General features: G+C 39.2%; 1 long non-coding RNA gene across 1 annotated transcript in view; it reads left to right on the top strand.

The window, feature by feature from the left end:
- The window catches only part of LOC122175390, an 85,276-nt gene that overhangs the window by 12,095 nt on the left and 50,290 nt on the right, over positions 1 to 22,891 (top strand). The window contains exon 2 of the long non-coding RNA XR_006177398.1: positions 10,148 to 10,238. This is a non-coding gene — a long non-coding RNA (uncharacterized LOC122175390). The remainder of the gene's footprint in view (positions 1 to 10,147; positions 10,239 to 22,891) is intronic.

Raw genomic sequence — 22,891 nt, 5'->3', positions numbered from 1 at the left:
CTCAGAAACCCTGTTATCATTTTAAGCATTTAGCTGAACAAAGTAATACTTGTCATGTGTGCTGAATGTGAGAGCGGTCTGGGATTTCTTCCCTGAACATAAAGTACGAGGTAAAAATCTCCTTCAAAAAAGCGACAGCTGGGAGGTTGTTGCATCCAGAATGTGCGTGAGTGCTTGCAGCCCGTTCCGTCAGGGAGAGCACCAACAGGTAGAGGAAGCGTATGTGCACAGGCCAAATTTTAGACATTGAAAGAATCAACAGGATGTGTGGATCAAGTTGCTCTTTGCCTAGGAAAAAGTACGTCCAGAAACTTGAGTAAGCAAGGAAGAGTTGTCCAAATCTGGACTTACTAAATGTTGTAAGTGTGTTGTAAGCTAGTTAGGCTGAAGAAATCCCAACAAAGAAAAGTAAAGCACCAAAATGCATCTCTGAATCAAGTAACTAGGATATTTAAGTTTGAAGAGAATTATCTCTTTGATAATTGAATGAATTTAAAGCTTTACATCATTGCTTTAATGACTTTGTTCTCAATTTATTAAAATTGTTTCTTCAGGTTTAAGTCCTGAACTCCCTAAGGCAGTCCCTCCTCAGTAAAACTACAGCTGATGTTGCTGTTGAATAAGGACTTCGGGATTGTGTCATAGAATAAACTCCAAACAGCCCTCCAGTATGAGTACCTCGCAGTTTGGATCCTTGCTCTTGACAATTTTTCCTTATTTTTATACGCATAAAGTGTTTTGGAAGGATAAGATGAGGATGTTCTGAACAGAATGCCTGTTTTTCTTGTGTATATTGCCCATGCTGAAAGCAAACAAATTCGAAGGTTCAAATTAAGATGGCTCAATACATTTTTATTTATAATTAATGTTAATTACAAAAAGTATTTTTTGTATTTGTACTGATTGGATCTGACCAAAAATAGAAGCTGAACTACCAAGGCACTTTTACCACATTTCTGTTATGGTTGGATTTAGACTCTGTTTTAAAAATCCTTAAAGCTGCTCCCAAGGGATTCAGATTTTTCATCAGTGAGAGTTCCTATGAAAAAATAGTTGCATGACAAATTTTTCCAGTTCATTTAGGAATAAACTCCCTCTTTCTCTTTATTTACTTCGAGCAGTGTAGAGTACTGTTGCCCTTTTATATCATCTGTGCAGATTACCAGTCTATGTGGTTCATATCCTCTGGGGAAAACTGGCTTCTTGCAGTGTTGCTTCTCCACTATACAGGGTATGTGGAGCTGAGCTGGCATTGAAGGGAAAATAATTTGTTCCTGACAAGAGCCAGTAGCAGACTATTTCTTCACTGGAAGAAAGTGACAATCAAGCAGGAAATTGTGACTGCAGTTCCTTATTTGAACTGATCCTTCTTAGGAGCTGGTAGACATAACTTAGCCGTTAGCTTGTTTTCCTCAGTCTCACAGTTTTGCTTTCTGTGAAAATGTCAAGGACCTTGAATTCCTGCAGTGTTTAAGTTTAGTTTGGCCTATGGAATTCATGGTCTGCTCTCAGAGTGTCACAACTTTACACTTTTATCATGAAAGTAACATGGGAAAGATAGACTTTGCTCTTTCTCTGGTAGGATTTCCTGAGGATGACTGCTGCATTGAGAGAGGACTTTGACCCAGTGGGGAAGAGGGTCAAACATCTGAAAGGGAGAGCAAACTGCCTTTTGTTGTTGAATCTTTACTATTCCAACTTGTTTCCAAACACAGGGATGGATGGATGACTGCTGTAGCTATCCTCAACCCTCGTAAAGCACTTGTCCTCCTGGAAGAGTGTGTTACAGCCTTTCTGTTCTGTGATGGAACAGCTACTCTGCTGTAACTTTGACCGATGGCAAGTGATGTGACTGGGAAATTAAAGCCTGCTGTCTGCACTCAGTAACACTATCCAGGAGGGCAGGACATTGACCACAGGGAACCTCCACTCAGGTTTGGAAAATGGTGACCTACGGCAGATTCAGCAAGATGTTTATCAGTTTGCACACATCAAAGTGCCACATGAGTGCTCAGAACTGGGGTACTTACGCTCATGTTTCAAATCACTATTCCCAGGTTTTGCATCAGTCTGATGTTTACTTTCTGAAAACAAGAATCTGTAGTTTCCAGCATTTTTAATGAGAAGATTGCCTTACCTACGTGATGAATTCCCTTTAAAGTCCTAGGCCCTCAGTAGAAGGCTCTTGCAAACTAGCTTCATGCACCCTTCTTGGTTGACTACCTCAACTTGGGGCTCTTTTCTTTGGACACCAAAGCCATTCCTACCTGGGCAAAGTAACTGCCCTTGGTGGGGCTGGGAGCAAGAGAGGAAGGAAGGAGCACAACAGAACCACCTCTTAAATAGTTTTCATGAGAGGGATGACAAGTTTCTTTTTTCAAAATGTTTATTTATATTTTACACATACTCCCAACTTCCCATTCTCCATATGCTTTTCTCGCTTTTGTACCTCATAACTTTCATCAGTTTGTGTCTTTCCTCTCAGATGTGCTCAAGGCGCAGCAAGAGTTGATACAATCTAATACAAACTTCCCTGTTTGCTATATCATAAAATGTAGTGCCTGGTGTGTTCATTCCCCTCCTGTCATCAAGTGCCAGCTTCAGCAGTGCTTAATACCTCCAGGTTCTTCCTGCTGTCATTTTCACTTCCCCCCAAGGACTAAACATTTAAAAACCAAGAAATCCTGACTGAGATCCTAAGTAACACTTGAACCACGCTGATCTTAGGTAAACAGTTCCCAGAGTGTTACCATTCCTGATGTTGAAAGAGCAGACCAGTGAAAGAAAAGAATGTGCATACAAATGCTCAGTAATCAGGCAGCCAGCTAATTTCTCAATATTGAAAGATTCCTTTAGGAGCCATTAATTTTGTTTACATTTACACTGACACAAAAGCTAAAAAGCCTACCATTTACTCATGAAAAGCTTTTACCTAATTTTTAATAGAAGCTAACAGTTTAAGCCTTCATTTGGTGCAAGTGACAAAAAAAAAAAAAAAAAGTAAAACTTAGATATTTTTTGTTGTTGTTCATTTTGTATATATATTTACATATTTAAACCTTACTTCCTAAGACTGCTTTATTTTTTTTTCAGTTTAACCAGTAGACAAGTAAGAGGAGAAACTACCCCACACCCCCTGAGCAAAACTACTTTTGCCCCAACATGTGCCTGTGTGGGAAGGGATGCCAGATACTGAAGAATATCTAATCTCCTTTAGGCAGGAAGCTAACCAGTGTAAGAGTGGGTGAATATTTTTATTGAAAGGTAAAACACAGGTCTTCAGTAATCGCCACCATCTCTTGCATAAATAGGGCTTCAGACTCTAATTTTCTTCCAAGGTATGGGTTAAGTTGTGTCAGGACCCTGACTGGCCTAAATGACCTTGAAGAGGCTCACTTGGGACCATCACCTTGCCCGCATGTCCAGGAGTCTCATTTCAGCTAAGTCTCAGGAATCCAACTGGTCTCTAAACCAGGTTACTGGTGTTCCTGTGCCATCTTCTCGCTGTCCTGTCTTGCTGACTGCTTTTTTGGGTGGATTGCATATCTCACCTTCAAGATAACTTTGCCTTCTGCCCTGTGTCCTAAATGGACCTTGGGCTTGTGTGACATCTTCTACCCTTTCCTCTGGTTAGGGTTCTTGGGTGGATCCTATGCTTGACTACATGTACCCTTGTCTGAGACTTATCAATGGAACCCTCACAACAACCAGTCCAGATCCATTCAGATGATGTAGGGCTGCACATGGGTTACTCTCATTTCCTGGCTTCTTCTTCCTTTGGAGAAGCCTTGCTCTTGCTGCACCCCTGGCAGGGGCCCTTTTTCAGGATTCAACATCACTGAGCACGCTGTGCAGCTGAAGAGCTTCCAGCCAGCCTTTCTTTTTTCAGAATCTGGCCTCTTGCAGCCCCCTTACAAGTTCCCTGCTCAAGAGAAACGGGATCTGCTTGAACTTCTCACTGTTTGTAGTCAGCACTACCACAAGTGCTATACAACTCTGCTCAGGGCTCTTGCAGCAAAGTTGATAATTTCCTCTCAGGCCTGTGAGCGTGGGCTGGCAAGTGACTGGGGATAAGTCCCATGATGATTCTGTTTGTTTTTTGCACCTGTGTAAGCAGTGGCTGCTTCAACATGGAATTTTTTTTTTTTTTAATTTTATTTAGGTACAGAACTCATTTCACCTGCTCTGTGGATTTGTGCAGATCAAAATGGCCTCCCTGTCCCCGTTTGTTAGTGGAAGGGCTAGAGTTTCCCTGGTGCACTGCCAAATTTATACAGAACTTGAAATTTCCTTCAGTATGAGACACTGTGTTCTGTAATTCTCAAGGAAAGCCTAATTACTTTGGGGATATATATAAATACCCTGACATGTGAGAAAACAGTACTTCTAAATGAAACAGTTAGACATTTAGCTTGTATCTCAGATTCTGTTGTTGTTATTGATTTTCAGAAGCATATATTCATGGTAAAAATATCCAAAATCTCCTAAAATTTGACAGATGGAGACTTGAAGAAAGGGTTCAGTACTACTAGTAACTAGCTAATATAAGCTGACAATAGGAGATGACAGTGGTGAAATATTGGCATTTCGTTAGTCCTGCCTCTTCCTCTTTCTGGGGTGTTGGGTTTGAGAACACCTAATAGCAAATGATTTTACCATGTTGCTAAATTTAATCTCCATATTGATGTCAAATTAATCACAGAATTCTACTTTTAACAAAAATAATAGCCACCGGAAATAGGGAAACCATATATGCCTCTATCCTGTGACATGAACGTTAATAAAAGACTAACTCAGAATGGTGTCAAGGGCAAGGAAAAATAGGTCAGAACTGTGATTTATATGATCAGCTATTGGATTTAAACACCAACTTCCTGTTAATCTCAATGACAATTATTTAGCTAAGTCCCCGTATCCTTTCAAAAAAATGCTAGTGTTTTACTACTAATTTTACTAATTTTTTCATGTTCATTCACTGTAACAGATTTTGTAGAATTTTTTTCATAAATGAACAAAACCCAGTCGTGTCATGTTGGTGAATGCCAGCAAAAAGTTAGAAGACAACCTGATTAGAATTCCTGTAGCAGAAGTATATTATCAAGCAAAATATGTTTTTTGAAATGCAACACCCCAAAAGAAATACAGTAGGCTGAAAATTCCCATAATGAGAAATCCATGAGCCTAAATATTTGGTGTTTCTGATTTGCTCACTTCCTCAGGTTAATGTTTCTCCAACATGTTTCCAATTCTGTTTTTCAGTTGAATTCGTAGTTGTACTTTCAAAGGTGATGATTTGCAAATGATGATTTCCAGCCTACTGTATTCTGTGTAAGACAAAATGTCCATCAAGATGCCTGTAGGTGACATTAGTAGTGCAATCATTCAAAATGCAGCCTGACAGCATTTCAATCAATTCACTTTTCAACACTAGACATCAAATATACATTGCAAACCCAGCACCTGCTCTACTTGTAGTGTAACATCAAATAAGTTAGCCCCAGGTCCTAAGACAGAGGCTGTCTCTCTTGCACTGCTGGATTAAGAAGTGACTTTGGCAACCATACTGTCGGAGATTAACACTCTACCAAGCCTGGCTCTGAACCTACAATACAATCTAATCCTTTTACTCCTTATGTGTTTCTCTCTCAGCACAGACCACAGGAGCTCTGTGTCTAGTAGAGTCAGCCAAAATCCAGATCTTAGCCTCATACTGCAGATTCACATTTGCAGCAAAGGTGTGAGCAGAACGGCAGATTTACATCTCTAAAAATTTGCCCCCAGTCTGAGCTGCTTGGGAACAGCTTCCTCCCTTTTGTGACAGCTGAATTGCAGAACCTTGAGAAGTACCTTGAGAGGCAGAGTTTGCAACTGCTGATGCTGCCTGGGTGAAGGTGTCAAGACCTGCCTTTTTAAAACAGTGGGCAAAGCACTAGGATAGCATCCAGTTCCTGTCACACTTGAGGTGAATAGTTCCAGCTCTTGCCAACTCCTTGTGTCTCCATGCTATCCCACAAGTCAGGGTAGCAGTGCCTGGACTACCATAATACCACTGGACTACTACATACCACACAGCAAGACTGTTCAAGGCTTCTTCACATACGTAGGAATGCTGCTGCCACGCAAGGGACACTACAGCCTGCCTGAAGGAAGGATACTTCTCAGTAAGACGAGGAAATAAAGAATGAGACTTTCTACTTGGAAAGATCTTTATTGTGGGTTTACCAGCGCCCACGTTCCTCCTGCTTTAAAAAGTGGTAGTTTCAAGGACTAAGAGGAAGCCATGGACACTGCTAAGGGTTCAGGGTTGATTTTTTTTTGCTTGGAAACTGCTGAGTTCATGGAATCTAGAGCTTGCAGACATATGGCTGAGAAAGACCTCTGATAGTATTTCTGAGCATAACTTCCCTAGAGCCTAGTCCTACAAGTTAAGATCTTAAAAGCTTGAGGCACACAATAGGCTATAACAGATCATTCAAGGATACAAGGCAGGACTTTGGTCCTCCATTTTAGTTTTTGATTTTTCCTTTTTGGAGGATGATCATCTTGTGATGTTCTGTCCCAGTGAGACAGCTGTGTTCTGAGATCCAGGCTCTATCTGGAGACAAGCCAAGGAGATCAGAGCAAGAGTGCCAATAGGGCGGTTCTTGACTGCCTAACACCAAACACTGACAAAAGAGTAAAAGTGGTTCTAGAAGTTTTTGTATAAGGCTGTGACTAGATACCACTACAAACAAAAGATATGGAAGCGCCTGAGAAGGCAGATACTGGGTATACTAGGATTTCATGTTCAGAGGAACAGAAAGAACATATCAGCATTCATAAACCTTAGAAGGACAGTGTGAATCCCCCTCCTGTTTGCTTTAAGGCTTTAGTGCTGATGATGTAAGTCAGGAGGATTAGCAGCTGGGAGATGAAACAGGTGAAAGTACCATCCAGGAAGTGTGAACTGGTCATAATCATGGTGAAACCAAGGGGATCCAGTCCACTGTGCAGTACAGGTGTGGTCTGGGCCTTCTGAGGAGACCATAGGAGCAGTGATTGGGGTGCAGGTGGAGCGGGTTTATAAGGAGAAAACATCAATATGGTCTGTTTACCACATGTCTCACCATCACCTATGCTAGTTCTGTAAAAGATGTGATTTCCCATGACTACAACACCAAGTTCAATTCTGATTCAGTCCCAAGCACTAGGTGGAATGGTGGTAATCACATTAGCACACTGAACCTACAGCCAGAGGTTGCAAGTTCGTGTTTCTTATACGGGGCGGTCTTCCACACAACATAGTAAGTGGAGCGGCAAACATCTGTTCTTGTCATTAGCCTTGGGCCAATTGTTACCTCACCCTGCAGGAGCTACTTGCCATGGCTTTCCCCTTCTCTGTTGAGGGCACTGCCACAGTTATTGTCTCTACTCTTGCAAAGACTCTCCAAAGCATGACTGGGAGTTACACTTCCTGTGTGGCATGATGGAGGTTAATGTAGGCTTCAAACCTTCATGCAAGAATCAAACAGCTGAGCAGAAAAAGCTGACATAAATATTTGCAGTCCTAGCAGAGTTTGTGTGGGAAGAGGAATGCATAGAAGATGATGCAGTAGAAATAATATATGGACAAAGACTTCAAGAAAGGTAGGAAACCGTATGGGGGTGGAGAAGTTATTCGGAGCTGCTTAACTTGGTATTTCAGGGCTAGGGAGAGGCTCTACTCTCTGAGGAGTGACTGAATCTCTTCCTCATAGACATGTTGGGCTCTGGAGAGAGACAGGCTGAATGCCAGTAAACCCCAGGTGGGGGGTAAGGTCCCACTTGCCTGCTCAGTCTGCTCTTTGGGATATTAATCTGGCGAGTGCACTGTCAGCAGGCAGACTCGCAGATGGTAAAAGGACTCACAAGCCAGGCCTGAATGCTTGCTGTGGACACAGATGTTCTGTGAAGATTGCTTTGGTATTTATGTGAAACAACTGCTTTTTATTAAGAAGTGTTGAAACTAATATAAATATTTTTAAATGACTTTAGCATATTAAATTGTTGACATAACACAAATACAAATATTTCATAGAAAAGTGAATAAACATAAAGCTACACTACTTTGTAAATGAATTAATTAGTATTTATTATGGGAAATTACAATTAATTATTAAACATTACGATGACTTGCTTGCAGAATGGTATATTATTTTCACTATAATTAATAAATTCAATTATCAACTTTAAGTACTGGTGATTTCCCCTCACATCCCAGGGCACTAATTTTTATAAAGCATCTAAAATACACTAAATGTTTTTGTTCTGGGCAGGTTTGTAGTACAAAACAAGCAATTGAAGTCAACTTAATTTCCTAATTGCTAAGTGGAAAGAAAAGCTCTGGTTGTCCTTTGATCCGTTATGACCTAGCTTGGGACAGGTGGTTTGTATTGTGTAATAAAAATGTATTTCTACAATGTTTTTCTGCATCACAACTAAAAAGCCAAGAAGGCAGGTTTTACCCTGCTACTGTTGTTTATGTTATTTTTGTCATCAAACAAGAGTTTGTATGCTCTAAACCCTCCTTTCCTTTCCTGTCCCCTTACACCTACTGTATTAAATTGGTCTAAAAACCAATATTGCCTCACAGTTGTCTATAGGTTATGATGGTCTCACTGTTGCTAATCTGATGCTAACCTGTTCATCCCTACTACTACCTTGTGGACATCCAGTGATGACAACTACTACACAATACCCAGACAATCTGTTCTTGGGTATTTTCATTTGTCAAACAGGTGCATAACCCAAATGTACTTTTTTGGCCTGTTGCCATACATCTTCAGTTTCCCAAGTCTGTACTCTACTTCCCCTCCTTCATTTGCCTCCTGTAGCACCTCTGAGCCCTGGGATCTCTTGGGTTACTGTTTCTGACATCTTAGCACCTGATTGCTGTGCTTAAGACACAGAGTTTCTTGTGCAGAGATAAGCATTTTCACTTTTCCTTTGCCAAAATTAACTTTGCATCCAATACATTAGTAGAAATGGGAGTACTGAACCAAACTGTACCTCTAAGCACTTCTTATCGTCTCCTATGGAACCACAGCTGTCCTTAAAGTACCCTGTAGGTACTTGCTGATGGGAGTAACGACAGCTGTAAGCTGTTGCTACCATTCCCATGCCCTAACAATCAGCATCCAGTTCATGGCCAAAATAGATGATGGAGCTAAAGAGAACATCTGCATTCATTTGGTGATGACTGTCAGCTGTCACAGGCAGGCCAGTCACAAACTGTGAATGCTATGAAGTGGATTAGCAAAGCATTTTTCTTAACATTGAGAAGCCAAAGACATTGTCTATGGATGGTAGGATTGCTTTATGGTTTCTCAAAAAGTGTTTTGTGCCAGAACAAAGCATAGTTATTCTACTTCTACTAGAAGTGGGATTTAAAAATATATGTAAACAAAATTTTACACCTTCTTCTTTGAATTCCTGAATAACCTTTGTACTAATGAATGAGTAGGCTGTGCCTGTTGTGAGTAGGTTTGGCTACTTGGGATGGGAAGAGGAGCATTATTAAGAGTTCTTTTTAGATTTTTTTTTTAACTTTTTCAATTAATTTCCTTATTTTCCTAATGGAAAACAACGAGTATTTTGTTGAAGTTGCTGGATGGATATTCCTTTTTATCTTCACAAGTCCTGGAGGAAGGAAAGAATCCCAGCAGTGGATTCCCAGACTTACTTCATCTCCTAGTCTGGTCTGTTATGTCTATCATATGTATTAGAAGCAGCTCTGTTTTATTGCTACCATCTTTTTATGTTGAAATTCTACATCATGAGGAGTGGTTAGCCATTGAACAGGTATCTGTAGCTGGTTGATAGAGATTTGAGAACACTGATCAGATGTTAATAAGTCATATTACCAATAACTGTGCAACTTTAATAATATTACCTAATTATTTTGCATCGAAATATTTTCAAAGTAGTAACTTAATTTTACTATAGGAGGTTATGTGATGAATATGCCTTAATTCAGCAGAACAGTTATTTTACAAAATCAGCTATTGTCATGCCTTCTATTTTGATGCAGTTACAGTGATGTTTTCCCTCTAGCAGAAAGTGATTAAGATGGAGTCTTTAGCAATAATTAAATATTAATTTTGATATTTTTTTTCCACATCTTGAACAGTATCTACTTGCTGCAAAGCACTTGAATATGCTCTGCTCAAATGGAAGACAGAAAAATCCTGCTGTCAGAGTGGAGCGAAAACTATGAAAACGTAAGTGGTGATTCAAATTTAGAAATGATTTCACTGAAGCTGGATTTCTGCTGTTGTTGCTCACTGCAGTAGTGTTTGAAAGTCTCACAAGTTGGAAATCTGTCGTGCTGTTGAAGCTGTACTGACACTGGACAGAAAGGTAGCTGCTGCATGGAAGTGTGTGTTTAAGCAACCAGGTTGGAGGTTCCATTTGTTTGCTTGCTTTAGTGCTTTCCTTGTTGTTTTTTTTTTTTTTCTTCTTTCTTGAGCGGTAATTTAAACTTATGTTGAAAGCACATACTGTATTAATCATCTAGAATACACTAAGATGTTGCTATTTGAGCAACACTGAAGCTATGGAAAACCCTTTCTGTGCACTGTTATGAAGCAAGTTCTCTGTTCTTTGGCCATCTTCCTTCCTGTTCTTAAGTATGTTGAAGAACCATGGTAAATTGAGTGAGGGCTAGCACCATCGACCAAAGACTAGAGGAAGTTGTATTTAAGAGATGTAGCTTTACCTCCAAAACAGAATGGCAGAATGTGCCTTCTCAAAAGAGCATTAAAAAAAAGTAAATTGTGGCTGTTTCACTGCAAAATGCTTAGTTTGTTCATGTAATTGCTCTGTCATATTAGTGGTTGTACTGTTGTACTATTCAGCTTCACTAAAATACTTTATTCCCAGGATTCATCTGTTAGACGAGCTCTGAAGGTCATCTAAGTTCTGGGTCCAATAGAAGTTTTTTTATCTGCCTTGAGGCAGAACTGGGTTTTAAACGATCTAAGGCCTTCCTTTCTGCATTATGGGGCCTTAGTTCCTTGCCCAAATACTTGGTGTGGATTATATTTTAACTCTGTAGCCAGCTAATAAATTATAAAAAGTTTCATTAGTTTTTCATAGCAACATTACTTTAGTCAAGGCCTGTGGGAAAGGGGAATGTGTGAGTGTGTGTCACTACATACATGTATGGTGTGGGAATGTGTACAGATGCTGGTAAAACTTGTGATATGGACTGCTATTGCAATTAATTTTTTATCAATGTATCGATGCTAATATAAACAACTCCACAGGATTTTTCCATAATGCACAGAGGAGAGAAAAGCTTGTTTGCAGACATATTTTATGCAGTAAAAAAGTTAAAATTAAACTATTTAGAACTTCAGAAATTGTTTTTTTCTATTTCTTTGACCCTTGCTATTCAGATTCCGAAGGCATTAAAGCTGTGTGCTTTTGTTTATCTCATTACAACTCTAAATACTGTCAAAATAACTGAACGAATTATTGTATTTAAGTATATACTCAGCACTAATTATTCTGTGCTGTAGTTCAGTGAATTCAGGAAATTATTTTCATTGAACAAATTTCTATTGGTAAAAGGTTTACATTTCATCATGTGATGCTGTATGTCCCAGGGTTAGTTGATGTTTCATTCTCCTAGTATTTTTTTTTTACTGGCTTATCTACTTGTTTCTTCCCCCACATTAACACAATAAAGATTTTATCTACTCTGTTAGTAACTAGGGTACATCTAGACAGTCGTGAAAGCTTCTGGTCTTTTGTAATTAAAATGTTTTCGGCTTAGTGTCTTGAAAGTAGCTGTAGCAATCCTAAGCATGCGAAGAAGGCATAGAAAATGAAGCACTGGGGTTATAGGGGGAATTCAATAATCTAATGAATTAAAGAAGAAAGGCAACGAAAATTAATATTAGTAGTGTCAGTTGTATTACATTACTACATATAGTTCATTTTAGTTGGTAGAACATCTGATACAATCAGGATCACATCTGTGTGTGGAATCATAGACACAAAACTGTGTGTGCTGTGCCCTGAGGAACTTGCACTACAACACTGACAGTAAGGAAAGGAAAAGGAGATAATGCTGCTTATGATCTACTCCTCTCTCTTAATTACATATGCATCTGTGAGAGCAGCTTTGAAAAATACTGAAAATTAACAGGGGTTTAAAGGTGCCTACAGACTAGGAAGAAAATGCAACAGCTGTGACTTACACTTGCATAAAAAATTAATACTGCCCTTTATAGAACATTGTCTAATACTAAAGGGCCAAACTAAGGCAGAAGGGCAGTTCCATAGCTAGTGTAAGCTAGCACAGCTTGTTGATTTCAGAAAAACTGAGTTGCTTGCTACCAGTTAAGGCCCCACATGCCACTCAAGTATTAGGACAATGTTTTTGATGTGTCCTTTAATTAAGTCTGAGTGCATGAGTTATTATTCAGAGTACAGAAGAAGTTTCAAAAATCGCTTCCCCCATGAAAGTTCATTGAAACGCTTGCCCTAAGAGATCTTAAATTAAGAAACAAGAAGAAGCCACAAAATCCTCCTGAAGAAATTCAGAAGAGGTCAGAGGGAACTGACACACAAGACTGACCATATTCATGACATTAGAGTCAGTCCATGCTATGTTTCCACCTGCTGCATTTTATGCCTATAAATTCCTTCAAACCAACTAAGTATAAACCAAATACAATGGCAAGCAGTATTTCAGCCTTGTAGAGCTGGGGATACTTGCTCTACTTATTAATTTTGTGCTTTAGGTTACTTCATACAGATGGTGAGATAGAGCAAAAAGATTTATGTTTAGATTTATTGGGGGATCTATTTTTTTCCCTCCTGGCTGACATCAATAGGGCTGTGTGTTGCATTCACTCTAATCCAAAGCATGTCCTGAGAAAGTATGGAGAGAGCCCCAATTGCAGCCCTTCATTCTGACAGGTCACAACTGTATTGTTCCTGAACAATAAAGGTTTTATAAACAAAGTCTGACTAGAAAGATGGTGAATTGTTGTACTAAAAAAGAGCTTTGCTGAAAGCAAAACAAGGCAAGAGAAACAGTGTACGGCCTAGAAAATGCTTATGAACATAAAGTTAAATACCAGGTCTAGAGTAAGACATTGATCAATTGATGTCAGAGGAACTGTGCCGCTTTACAGCAGTGCTGAATTTGTACTATTAGTGTTTATACCACATAGTGTATAAGCTTTACAGTTAAAGCGAAAATAAACCTATAGACACAGAAGGAACTTAAAAACCTGATTACTACTGACATCAAAGGGATTGCTCGAATGCTTCAAGATAGGCATATAGTTAGGCTTCTTGTTGGGGACTTGACAGAGGCTGTGAATGATGTCCTTCTGCTTGCATTGCCTATCATAGTCATCTCATGTTTCCTTAAGTTACTATTTCCAATGACCATCTGTTGCCATTCATCATAAATTTAGCACCGTTCCTGGAAACTTCCCCTGGCAAGGCTCGCTTCAAATATTTGAGTATTAATCTGTATAGAAATGTTTTAACAAATACTGGAACTTGCTCCTTTGAAGTGTGGCCATCTTTTCATTACATGACACACAGTATTTGGTGCAATGGATGCCCAGGTGCTCTGTGGGTTTAAAGGAGCATGAGTGAGTAATTTGTGCCACTGCTGACTGAGGGACACAAAGGAATGGCTTTCTGGGAAATGCAGAGCATGACAGGAAGCCTCTTAAATTGTGATAGCTAACACTTTGGAGTTGTTCAGACATGTATATGTAATAGAAATTAAAAACAATGCCACCAAAGTAATCCTGCTAGTTTATCCTTTGTATGCTGATTTTTATATGATCTCTTTATCTGTGTAGATACTAATCAGTAGGGGGAAAAGTGTTTCAGTTCATCCATTCCCTCTTCAGACATGTTCTGCAAAACGTAGGTTGTTTTCCTCTCCCTTGCAGCCATAGGTCTCTGAAAAAGAAGACTCATATTAGTGCATTACATTGTTATAAGAGCTGCTAAAGTTTTTAATTTTGGTTGCTGGTGCCCAGAGGACAAGTAATCTGTTATTAAGCTAATCAGCCTTATGCTGTAGTGCATCAGTTTGATAAAATTAGTGTTAAAAATCTGGTGTAAGTATTTTTGCAGCCTTCATGTGCTAGCAGAAGGTAACACTTTTCCATGAGAGGGTCAGTTTAACAAGGAGATTTAATCTGATGCTGGGTGGGGGGTGGTCGAGAAGGAGGGCAGAAGGGAATGAAACTTTTCATGCTCACCTCTGGTTCTGAATAGCTACAGCAAGAAGCTTTTACCAAACAAAAGTTTCAGTAAAGCAGGTGGTCGAAAGGCTGTAACAATGGAGAAATTACTACTTTTTTGCTTTTTTGTTGTTAGGTTTTTTTTTTGTGTGTGTGTGTGTATTTGTTCTTTTTGAAGCATTCTGAAGTGCACCTAAGAAGACTGAACAATTACTTACAAACACTATAATTAACTGCCTCTTATTAACATACAGATAACAGAAGATTAAAAGTACCCACAAGCTATTTTGTTTTGCTTTTAGACTAAACCTGGGATGGAGCTTGAAAAAGAATTGTTAGTGTGTCAAGTCAGTTTTAGACAAAAACTGGGAAACTTGGATAGGTCTGAAAAATAATTATTACACTGTACAGCTCAAGCTTGTAGTTTGGTGAAGCTGAAATCCAGAGTTGCTTGAGATTTGGTTAGATCCTACTAACAGTGTTTGGTGTGTTTCTCAAGAAACAAGATGCTAGAGTTTCTGCATCAGGATTGCTTGGGGTGGGGACTGGTGCCATCCAGGTTTATCAAGTTGAATTTTGTATTCTGCAGCCTTAATCGGCCTGAAGCTAATTAGCAGCCTCTACACAATAAGGCCGCAAGTCATTAATCATAGCAGATGAGAGCAGTCAACCCCCATCCTCGACATTTCAAGAAAAGTTTACTTAATTTTTTTTTGCTTTTTTTTTTTTGCGTGTGTGTGTGTGTATGTATTAGGTATTCAGAAGTCGCAAGACTGCCTTTTGTGGTCAATAGTGTGTGAAGTATAAGCCGTGTCTTGATGTGACAGACAAGGGACCACTGTTCAAGGACCCATTGGACTTTTTTTTTTTTTTTTTTTGAATGCTGTCCTCTAACAGAATGAAGTCAAGTGATGACTTTATTTGCTTTGAGTTGAAGCATAGTTCAGCTGGGAATAAAAAAAAAAAAAAAGTTTAACAAGTATGATTTTTGTTAAGGGGAAGTTTGAGTTTTTTTACAAAGCTGCTTAGTTCTTTTTAAAAGTTACAATCCTTTCTTATGCACAGCTAATGAGGAATGAAAGTCCTTTCACATGCCTAATACAGTTTAGTACACTGTGTCTTGAAATCTAATGCTAACAGCCACAGGCTAAGCACTGGGAATTTTCTATTTTCTATTCTATATTTCTATATGAAAAATATGCATATTTCTATATGAAAAATATGCATATTTCTATATGAAAGTATTCTATACTTTCATTTTCTATGAAGGAAATGCTGTTTCTTGTGTCTTTCTTACTCTGTCTTTTTGTGTGTGTGTGGTGTGACTGATATCCATATGCTTGAAGCACATCTATGGCAGGTCCATTGTCCACAGCATGTCCCTACACCAGTGGATAGCATTATTGTTTTAGGCTGAGAAAATTATTAGCTTTACAGCCATTTAGAGCTGCTGGCTGGGAGAGTGAGAAAGTAATTTTATAAGATGCTTACACAGACTCCTTTTATTAATCAATGAATTTTCAGTGTAAGCAGAAGTATTTCTTTTTAGCACAGGTTTAAGATGTCTTGAAGGCATAAGTGTATCTCCCTGGATACATATTGGCCTATATGGACCTTATTATATATTACAGCAACACGCAGAACACCTTAATGGTCTTTCTCTACTCAGTCAAAGTCCAAGAGCAACTTGTTCCAGCAAGTACAGTACCAAACTTTGCACCCATCCCTATGCCTGGAGTCACCCACTGCACACAAGTGATTGCTTTTAGCAGGTGTTAGCTAGAGCAGCAGAGCTATGTGGTGAGAGAGCTCTGCACAGCACTACTAGCAGCCTGGACACACAGTGATCTATTGCTCCTCCGTACAGAGCTCCAGTTTGCCTATTTCTCCTTTGGAGAGACAACTCATGTTGAAAGCCTGTTTGGCCTGGAGTGAGAGGGAGGGGATTAATTAATTAATTTTCCCTCCTCCTGTAATCAGTCTTTGAGATAAAGATGGTGAAAGTGAAGAAAGAACGATTTTAATTAGGAAGCTAAAACAAATGAAGACAGCGCTCTGTCTCTAGAAGCTCAGCAGGCAGCCATCTATATCTGTAATGTGTATGTATGTTGTATGTGTAGGTCTGCATCACTGATGGATTTTGTCTTTGGATCATTGTTCTAATTAATTAAGAATACTGTCTAAAAGCTGTTTAACATCTTCCACTTATTCTAGGATTTAGGAGAGAGCAGGGATCATGAGATAATCGCTTTGGATCACTGCAGGGTGGAGATTATCCTTATCATAAAAGTATGGTTGAAATGATAATTATAGATATGACTTCAGGGTGAGAAAGCCTGGAGTTTGGTGCCCAAATGGTATGCCTTTGTTCTGGTGCATTTTTTGCTGCTTGAGGAAAGCTGGGAAACAGTGCTAAACACCTTTATGGTGCATCCCCACCTTAAACACACTTATAGTCACTCCTTGCTTTTGAGTTCTTAGTTCTTGGAATGTGCATCCAGCAACCCTCCTGTATGAGCTTTCTGTACTGGCCTGGATGAGGCTGGCAATTAGGCAAAAAGTGCTCGTATATCCTTAACAAAAAATCTCCCCATGCAGAAACTTCAGCAAAACATCCTTAGGAGCACTGAAAGTGCCATTACAGTCTCCTGTCTTATAAATGCAATGGTACATATTTTATAAAGTTCCTCCAGTATATCTTTAAACCACAGTACTGGTAATGATCTATTGTATTAACTCATACATTCCAATGAGGAAGTATTTTCTTTCTTTTCCTCTCTTTGCATTATAAGGTGGAAAAGTATGACATGCATCCATACAAAAACAACAGCAACAACAACCAAAAACAAACAAAAAAACCCACTTGTAATGAAATGATATTAAGAGTTTGACTAAGCCCACACAAACAGATAGTTAAGACTAATATTCTGTCATTACCTCAGCTCATTGCATCTTTTCTTATTAATAACTTGTACAGCCCTTAAGATCACCCTTCTGTCTGGACAATCCTTTACTACCTTGAAACAAAGGAAAATGTTATGCTGTAGCTTCATCTCTGAAATTTCCCTGCTTTGCCAATTTTTCTCAGTGTTACATAAAACAGTTTTTGGTGGCTTATATGTATTAATGGCATTAATTAAACTATCAGCACAGCTGAATGGGAGAAAATGTGTCTTCTGAATTTGTTTCTTGAATAGGAGAAAATGCCTCATTAATCTTAAGCATCAACCCAAGAACACTGTGTTTGTTAGATAGAATAATAAATGACTTTACAGGAAATACACAATAGCAGATGCTGGAATGCATCCATTCATTAGTCACTGTGCATAAATATCCCCTTATTTCCATGAAGAGACATTTAGTGGAGGGCCAGTCTGACAAACATGTGCAAGCTTTCATTCACTCGCTGAGAAAACGAAAGGGAGAAAATGTCATACAAATTTGTCTGCTGAACGCAAAGCATCCCATATCTTATCATGTGTGCCTTTTCTGCTCCTTGACTTTCCTTCATCAGATTGAAATGTAGCAGAGAAAAAACTGTTGGACAGGTTTCAGAAGCCTATAAAGCATTCTAGTTATTTCTGCCTCTTGGTTACAAAGTCTGTTTCATTAGTATGTCATCCTGGAGACAATCACTGATTTCACTTGTATTAACAGAACCTCAAAGCCCAGTTCAGTGCCTGGTAAAAGTCAAAAGAAAGCTATTTGCTGAAAAACATTACAGAAAAATAGCGTTGCTTGGTTTTGTCTGTTTGCTTAAATCAGCGTTTCTCAGGCCAATAAGAAATGAGCTTGTTTCAGTGAAGGGAAATGTTAAAATAAATAAAATGTTGTTCCCCACCCTCCCATTCCTGTTTTCTGATAACTTTTGTAAACTTGCATTTATTCTCTGGTGTAATGTGACAAAGCCAGTGAAATACCTCTGGCAAATAGGTACAATCTACAATTGTTTTAAAAAGGTAAAACCATATAATAATTGTGCAGAGGGAAAAGCAAGACAATTTGTCAGAAGTCCTGTTTTTCTCTGTTGATTCAACATACAAGAATGTTAGATCTGTTACAGAGGTGCCTAAATAATTTTCTTTGTAAGCCCCCTTGTTTTGCAATCCATGCCTTCATGAAACTTGACAAAAGTTGTGTTTCAGCATAATAGGTCTCAGAAAATGTTTACTGAGTGTTTGTATGTCCTTTTGTGTTGGAAGTCTATCTGGTTTCTGTAGCTAAATTGACCAGAAAGACAAGGAAACCTTGATTTATGAAGCAAATTCTTAAGCTGGCTATTACAGTGTGTACCAAAGGTATCTGTGTGCTGTAATGGCACCCATCCCACTTGAGAACACAAACAACTTCCATCTAAGCATGCAGGTGCCTTTTGTCCCTGTGCTCTTGCTGGTGTTGTGTTTCAACCTACAGTGCTAAGCAGGGTGCCTGGCTTTTAGCCTGCATAGGTTCAGCCACGTAATATAAGGGAGCACGAAGTTTAATTTCCTATAGTTGAACTTATTGAGTGAGAGTGCACTGGAAAAACTGTTAAGTGGCCTCACCAGTCACAGGGATGTCAGGAGGTATGTGGGGACTTGGCGTATGATTTGGTGACTCTTCTCATCTGAATGGAGAGCTTGTCAACTTTTTGTGGTATTATCAAAACAAGAATGGAGGGTAAAAAAATCAAGCTGAGTACTTTGGTAACTTGGTAGACAGCACTTTCCTTTTCTGCTGGCCTAAAGCTGCAGTCCTACTTGCATGAACAAGCATTAGTTTGCTTACAGGATTAGAGCAATAGGTCAGCAGTGAGTGATTAGCAAAGTCAAGGGAGGGAAAGTTTTGCTTCAAAGGTTATATATAATCATGATAGCAGCCTAAGTTTTCACAGGAGAACAGTGATATTTTTATGCTTTCTTAAAAATACCAAAAAACTTGGAGTTTCTCCATGTCTGTTCTCTATGAACTAGGTCCACTTTCATTGGAACAAAACTACTGCTGGGCTACTTTTTGTACTTTATAGAGTAAAATGCAAATTTAAGTTTCTAACTCCTTTTTCCATCACTAAGATCCCAAGGGAACCTCACTAGAAAGCTAACAACTTTTCCCTTCTGTGAATTTCAGACTCCCTGTTAGGACAGCTCACCTTTTTTCTGCTTTATGTTTCTGGTGTGGTTGTGTGTGTGTAGACAAACCAGTGCTGGGATTTCAGCATTCTGTGAGAAGCTGTCTAGGTAGCTGTCGTTCTTCAAAATCTGTACCATTTGTGCATTTCTGCCCCAGGAGCAATTGCATTCCTGTAACTATCTGACACTCTTTAGATAAACATAACTTCAGACATTAGACAAACACGGAATCTTAGCACTGATCAGGCAGGTACGCACCTAATGCTCCTTTCTCCCAGCGGATCAGGCTGCGCAGTGGGTCACTTCCACTATTGGTCCCAACAGTTCAGTTGTAGTTAGAGACAGAAAATTACTTCTGGAAGAGAAGGGCAGAGTCATTCTTTAGAACTTGAATGTCGGGTGGGAATCCTCTGGACTCCATCTGGAACAGCTTTGACCAAACAAAGGCCCCCAATCTGCTTGCACTACAGTCGGTGGGAATAGTGCCACAGAATTCCTTGGGAGCAACATTAGGCTTCGATTATGGTCACAGCAAGAGAGTAGTACGTGTACAACTGCCAAAATAATATTAACAAATAATTCTAGAAATATTTGTCTGCTCTCTCCTTTCTTTATATTTTTTCCTTAAGGAAACTAGCAGAAAAAGCTTTTGTCTGTTGGGAATGAGATGTATAAAACTTAAAATCAAAATGTAAGCCCCAGATTCCCCCTGCTTCCCGGGACAGGTCAAGAAAGGCATGGCTTGCCAAGCATGCTGAGCCATGCTCCCCTTGTAGAGGCAGGGTTGTGAGAGGAGCCATGACAGATGTGGTGCAGCCTAGCCCTCCCTGGAAGCACAGTGTTGCATAGTGCTGCCTGCCATGGCCTTTCCCTCTCCTGGCATGAAATTCTGCATGGAGGCTGCTCAGGTTCATTTCTTTTATGGCCAGGTGTACTGCTGGAGTCAGCTCAGCAAAATAGCTGTGTAAGACATAAATGGCAGGGGCCAGAGAGCTGTGGCACCACTCAGCTGGCCCTTTCTCATCAAGTGCATCTCATCAAGTACTTGATGCATCTGCTCCCCATTCTGTGTCTTAGCTCTGCCTGTGCCTTTTGCTATTTCACAGCATGTGTGTTCAGAACAGCTTTCTTAAGCTATGATCTTAAAGCACTAGCTGTGTAAGTTGGAATACCCTTAACAACAGGGAGAAGAGTATAAAGCAGTGTTGGCGGGTGCTGAAATCTTCACTGCTTGAAACAATTAAATGTTTGGGTGGAGCCTAGACCTTTTGGATGCTAATTAGAATAGAAATTGAACAATATATACTACAGCAGGAAGAGCTAACTGCAGAAAACTTTCCTGAAAATACAGTGTGGACAGATTTAATTCCATGAGATTAATTCAAAAGGAAAAATTGCATCAATTATATTGTATAACTTCCTTCAGTTATATGTTGGTTACAAATGTGAAGTGTTATGCTCCTGAAGTCAGCAGAGTTTTTACCATTCACTTCAATGCAAGTACAATAGGACTTTTAAAAGTACTTTGTCTAGAGACCTCCATAATTATTCCTTTCCTGTGAGGCCCTTTCAGAAAAGGACTATAACATAGATTTTTCTTGTTTCATAAGAATTAATTCAAGACAGTCAGAGATGCCTCTTTGTTTGTAAGTTTTGTAGCTGTATAACCCAGCCTTTAATGCTGACCACAGCGTGAGAGCTGGTCTCAAGTCTAGAGTGCTTTGTATTTTGCCCCATAATGTTTCTTCCATAAACTACAGAGGAAAGGCTTTTCCCAAGGTGAAAAACTTCAAGTGGGGTCTTGCTAGTCCAAAGGCAGGTCAAACAATCAATAAGGTGAGAGAAGAAGAAAACCAAAAGGAATGCCATCTTTTCTTATTTTGACTGAAAACATTTTACGTAGCTAGTGGGGTAAACATGCATATAAATAGCTGTTGATGCTGTGGAGTTCTTTGGAACTCAAACTGCTTTCTTTTCTATTTCTATAGTGACCGTTCAGACTAATGCAGAAATTAGAGAACAATTCTTGAATGCTCAGTATCTTTGCATCATCTCAGCCTAGGGAAAGTGAGTGTAAAACCAAATCATTTTGACTTACTGGAATTTAGTTCCATTTTGTCTTCAATTTGCTGTTGCAAAAAGTGGCAGAAGCTTCAGAGCAAGTCAGAAAATAGTTACAGCTCCCTTAGAACCAAGATCACAGTCCAGCGACTAGAAGTTAGCAATAGATTGCTTTGGATGTATAAACTAATGATTTTTTTTTGTTTGTTTATTTTGGAAATATACTCTTCCCCACTTTGTGGGGTTCAAAAATGGTATGTTTACTCACTGATTCCTCCTATGCTTATAGAGGCTGTTTCTTAATTTATCAGTTGTCTTTGCAAATTTAGGGTGCTGTGAAACACAGTACTGCAGTTACATGTTTGCGGGTTAATGGAGATCTGCAGCTAAGCTCTTAGTCTAGCCTAGGTGCTGTAGAATATAAGGACTGTCTTTGGCTTCTGAGGACATCAAAGTGAACACAGATATGCAATCCTATTTGTTCAGCTTCGTATCAAGTAGATGAGAGAGATTTGTGTGTGTGCTTATTTGGATGCACTTGTAGAGGACTCCTACTTTTCACTCATGATTCTTCCATGACTCATTACGTGACTCAAAAATTGTATTACACTATTTTTTATCTTGCATATATGCAAATGTGCATTCCATTTGTAAATCTGTTTTACCTAGGCAATTGGCAAGCTATTTTAGCTGTTGTATGCACTCGCAGACAGAGAATTTCTGCAGGTGTGCATTGTATGATATCAGTTTCAGGCACTACCTGTATGCCTGCATGCAGTGTTGAGACTATCTTTCTCGGTGCAACGTGAGCACACATCTGCTTCTAACTACCTGCCTGTTGATCCTGTCAGAATCTTACTCCGTATGCTTGCTCCTCAGGACTGAATCCTCCTGTGCTTTGTCTAGGAATTAAAGGACTGACACAAAGTGTATTCCTGATGCATAGTCACGAAAGATGATGTGCTTTGGTTCAGTACCCTTTTTTCCTGTTAGAACAGACACACAATGAAGCCTGTGACTATAAGTGCCGTTTCAACTTGAATTCAATGAAGTGCTCATTCAGGCTTAATCTTAAGCATATGGATTACCCATTGCTATTGAGCAACTTAAATACACCGTCTTTAGGGGGACTAAGTATGTGCTTGGATGCTGAAATAAAATCATTTTTTTCTTTCCCCAAATAAATTCATGCCTAGCTGTAAGCACAAACAAATGCTAACGTACATAGTTAATGACGCTTTAGCCAGAATTGCTCATCCTTGCAGCTGTACATCAGAGGGCTATTTTAATTAGAGTTTAATTATCTTTTCATTTATTTTCTTCAGCAAGTAAATTTATACCTTGCTGTAAGTTTTCCTTTGAGTATAAATTAAAGCAGCATTAATAACATTATATTTGTCCTAATTTGTGTATCTGCACTTATTTATCTGTTTTTTATTAGTCATAATTAAGTATGTTTGGAGAAATCAGGCAACTAAT

This window comes from Lagopus leucura, unplaced genomic scaffold, assembly GCF_019238085.1.
Source record: "Lagopus leucura isolate 7727_CA_CO unplaced genomic scaffold, USGS_WTPT01 Super-Scaffold_739, whole genome shotgun sequence".
Classification (NCBI taxonomy): Eukaryota; Metazoa; Chordata; class Aves; order Galliformes; family Phasianidae; genus Lagopus; species Lagopus leucura.
Note: the sequence above shows the minus strand (reverse complement) of the source record. Positions and strands in the feature narration are given on the sequence as shown.